A 4,518-nucleotide genomic window follows, 5' to 3' on the forward strand; every position below is an offset into this window, starting at 1 on the left:
TGAATGTCTTTTAGATGCCTTAATGTGACAAATAGGATTTGTTACTTCTATACAATCTCTATTCCCAGTCCCCCAAGAATCCCTCCAGAAACCTGAGAGGTAACTAAGATTCCTTCCTTATTTTCTGTCCACACCAATCTCTGTACCTTGCTAATTCCATGTCTACATGTATCTGGAGTTTTTCCTCTTCATATGTAGTGCCTGTCTCATCATTTCTTCACCAGATAATCAACAGTTCGCCTGTTCATCAATTCTCCTGTTTTATCATCACCACTTTGGTCCTGCTCTTTTCCAATCCATCCTTCACACTGAATTCAGACTTAACAATTTTTTCCTAACAGATAAAGTTTTCGACTCTGTAATATATGCATAAGGTTCAAAACCAAAAAGTTAAGAAGGATACACAGGGAAAAGTGTACTCCTTGCACCTGACTTCTTGGTCACCCTTTCCCTTACCAAAGCACAGATAGCCATCAATTTCTTTTTCTTTTTTAATTTAAAAATTTTTTAAATTTATTTTTGAAAGAGAGAGAGACAGTGTGTGAGCAGCAGAGGGTCAGAGAGAGAGGGAAATACAGAATCCGAAGACAGGCTCGAGGCTCTGAGCTAGCTGTCAACACAGAGCCCAACGCGGGGCTCAAACCCATTAACCACGAGATCATGACCTGAGCCGATGTCGGACAATTAATCAACGGAGCTGTTCGGGTGCCCCAGCCATCAATTTCTTTGGTAAAGAAAGTAATTCTAAAATACATCTACTCCACATCTTCTGTGCCTCATTACTCTATAAATGTCCAAATTGAGGAGTACAAATGAGGTCTTTCAGGATTCACTCCTGTTTCTCTTTTGTTTCTTTTAATAAGTCCCTCTGTACATATAGATTTTGCTCCCCGTAACTACTTTGTTCTTCCCCGAAAAGCCTAAGGCTTCTTTCCGTCTGTGATTTTGCTTATGCTCTTCCCCCTACCTGGGATGCCTTATTCTGTGTTCCCCCACACAGTATCAGCCTTCTTCGAGTGTACTGCAATATCCTTTACTATTCCCCTAAATATATCCAGGCTGAAACCTTTGTGGACCTTCACAGATAAAGGTTATGCCTTCCTTTCATGGAACTCTTTTGAAAGGACCATATACAGGGGTACCCGGCTGGCTTGGTTGGTGGGGCATGCGACCCTTGATCTTGGGGTTGTGAGTTTGAACCCTATGTTGGGTGTAGAGATTACTTAAAAATCAGATCTTCGGGACCCATGTGGCTCAGTTGGTTAAGCGACCGATTCTTGATTTTAGCTCAGGTCATGATCGCACGGTCATGAGTCAGGCTCTGTGCTGAGGTGGATCCTGCTTAAAATGTTTTCTCCCTCTCCCTCTGCTCCTCCCCCATGTGCATGTGCACATGCACGCTCTCTCTCAAAAAACCTAAAAAATACGTTTTAAAAAAGGACTATATATATGTTTTTATTAGAGCACCTATCACATTGCTTTGCCTTGTTGAAGGTAGTACTGTGGTCCTTTGTTTTTTGAATCCTCAGAGTCTAGCCAACTAATACCTAGTTGTTATTGAATATTAGTTACAATGTGACTACAAGTAAACTAAGAACATATTAGGCTGCATTAATAGAAATGTGGTCTTAGAATTTTTATTTCTGGCCACCATATTAATTTTTTAATTTTTTTATTTTAATATTTATTTATTTATTGAGAGAAAGAGAGACAGTGCATGAGCAGGGGAGGGGCAGAGAGAGAGGGAGGAAGACACAGAATCTGAAGCAGGCTCCAGGCTCTGAGCTGTCAGCACAGAGCTGGACATGGGGCTTGAACCCATGAACTGGGAGATCATGACCTGAGCCAAAGTCGGACGCTTAACCGACTGAGCCACCCAGGTGCCCCCTGGCCACCATATTTAGAGAAAGAGGTTGAAGAAGTGTAATATCCACCTGACAGTGTATGGTTTACTAACACCATGACGGCATTAAGAAAAGACCAAGATCACGTACCACTCCCTCAGGCTCCTCAAGACACCAAAGAGGAAACAGTTGACAACTAGTTTCCGAGCTTACTCCTGCTACTGGAGATTCTCCACCTCGGTGTTGGGTCATCGTGGCATGTCTTCATCTGAGCCACCAAGATGTACTGCAACTTGGTTGTACTAATAAAAGCTGCAGTACTGAAGTTTGAAAACAATTTACTTATCCCTCCCTCCTAAACTAGTGTGGAATCAAGGTTGCTCCTGTAAAGTCACTCCTGTCCACTTATATTCCAATATAATCTGCTGAGAATAGGGGGAGAGTTACAACTGATGGGTCTGGAAACTGGGGTAAGCTACAGTTTGCCTTATCTTTGCATCTACCCTGACAATGTTGAGCATGTGAATATTTTTTGTCCTGGATGACAGGAATACAGAGAACAGTCACCCTAGGCTCCTCAAGGGTAGGGACCACGAATTTCCATTTTGTATTTATCCACAGTGTCTGGCAGTGCTTCAAGAAAGAGAGGAGGGTGTGGGGATGGATCAATGGGAGAATGAAAGGAAGAGAAGGTGGAAGAAAAGCTGACAAAAACTTTTTAAAAGGAATGAAGGAAAGAGAATAGCAAAAGGTTAAAGGAAGCTTATTACTTTCTTAGAAACTGTTAATTGAATTCAGTTTTTAACTCATCATAAGAAAAAAAATCCCAGCAATAAAAGCTGCTTAAACAGAGCAGATATGATAGGAGACCAAATAAGGTGATCTGTAAGTTCCTATTCAATTATTTGATCTAAGGTTTTATTTCCCCAACAATGCTTTGAGTGAATAGTGGCATTTAAGAAATATTTATTAAACAAAATTATAATATAAAACATTATAGCAGTAACAAACTGATTTTCTGTTAAAAAAGTTTGTATTACTTTCTTAATTGGGTTTTCATAGTTTTGTGAGAGATTGGCAATTGGTTTGCAAAATTTAGCTTCAGTTTGCCCCCTTGTAAGAGATCCTCTGTGGTTTAACCATGCAGGGCTGAGGTATCTTGCAATTTTTTCTTTTAGGTTAAAAGAAATAACAGAACTTTGCACGGCTAAATTTTAGATATGATGCAAATTTAAATTTAAACATTTCAGGGTAGGGGATTAAAGATCCCCCCCCCCCCAAACAATCCAGAAAGTTATTTCTGTTTTGTAGAGATCCAAAATGTCTGAGCTGCAGAAACTCACAAGGCAAACAAGTAAAGGTGAAGAAACCAGACAGCAAAAATTACAACTCTGACCGCTGCCCATCCCGCAAATAATATCAGTAGTCAAAGACTTCTTAACTTTCTGGTTCTTCAGAATACATACGGCCCATAAAAATGTATCCAAGGCTAGTTGTTAACTATTCTGTATTTATTCGATCTATGGTCCAGCTTTTGCTGCTTCTGCGGTTTGTTGGTTGAAACAAAGCAAAGTTTAATGCACGTTACTTTTCATAAATAGAAAATCAGAGGAGCTGGGTAGCTTTGGTTAGGAAGAAAAAGGGTATCACTTTTAGTCTTATTTTCTTATATTATTTTCTTGAAGAGCTCAACTCTGCCCATTGACACTGGCCCAAATGCTATGACTCTGCAAAATTGAGATCATATCTTGTTTTTTTGGACATTAGATTTTGCCCATGTCAGCGCAATACAACTGAGTAGTGAACTGGCTTCACAATTTTAATACAAATAAGCATACTTTCTCTACTTCCCCAGTGATACGGCACGACCACGTCTGCACAGAGTAAATTTCACTCATTACAAGCACAATACATATTTGTCGACTGATTTTATTGATGCAACTTAAGCTTTTTTTCAGCTCAAAGTCTACATTTTACTGACGTTCGAAAAAGATTAATTCCTATGTCTGTAACATCCCATTCCTGAGCAAATATACGTTCACAATATTCCCAACCTGCTCCTTCCAACAGAGCCAGCTTTTGGGAAGGAAATTTCAGAAAAAGCATCCAGAAGGAGGAAAGACCAACAACGCTACTTGAGCTGTCGAGGTGCCCAGTAACAACTTACTGGTTTAAAGTAACAACAATAAAGAGCGAGGGGAGGTGGGTGGAGAAAGGGGAAACTCCCTCAAAGATGCAACTGACAACTCCCAGCGGCTTTTAGATTCCACCCGAGCAGGAAAAACATAAAGGTTAGAAACCAGGGGCAGGGCGGTGTCCCCTGCCATGTTTCAATTCGCGCTGCACTGGTAACAAGCCACGCAACCGCTGCACGCGGGCGGTCTTCCTCGGTGCCCAACTCTCCCCCTCGGAATCACAAGGAGAGCGGTCTCCCCGCCCAGGAGGAACGACTCGGGGAGACACCGCCGGCAGAAACTCCGCCACAGAGGAAAGGAGCCGACGGGCTGCCGCCCTCCCCTGCAGTTCAGGAAGCCCACTCCCGCGCGCAGGTGGGCGGGCGCCCCAGGCCAAAACGACGCCGCGCGAGGCAGGGGGTACCGGCGGTCCTCCCAGCGACCCCTGCCCGCCCCGCCAGGGGGAGCGTCTGCGCCCGACGGCCGGCGGCGGGGAGCCG

At 42.8% G+C, this 4,518-nt stretch overlaps 1 protein-coding gene across 1 annotated transcript in view; it reads left to right on the forward strand.

Annotated features, from left to right (window-relative positions):
• The first annotated feature begins 4,211 nt into the window (after nucleotides 1-4,211).
• PRKAA1 (protein kinase AMP-activated catalytic subunit alpha 1) overlaps nucleotides 4,212-4,518 on the forward strand; it is a 35,497-nt gene continuing 35,190 nt past the window's right edge. Inside the window, exon 1 of the mRNA XM_029940957.1 lies at nucleotides 4,212-4,393. The gene's annotated coding sequence lies outside the window, so the exon portion shown is untranslated. The remainder of the gene's footprint in view (nucleotides 4,394-4,518) is intronic.

The sequence above is a fragment of the Suricata suricatta genome, chromosome 6, assembly GCF_006229205.1.
Source record: "Suricata suricatta isolate VVHF042 chromosome 6, meerkat_22Aug2017_6uvM2_HiC, whole genome shotgun sequence".
Lineage (NCBI taxonomy): Eukaryota > Metazoa > Chordata > Mammalia > Carnivora > Herpestidae > Suricata > Suricata suricatta.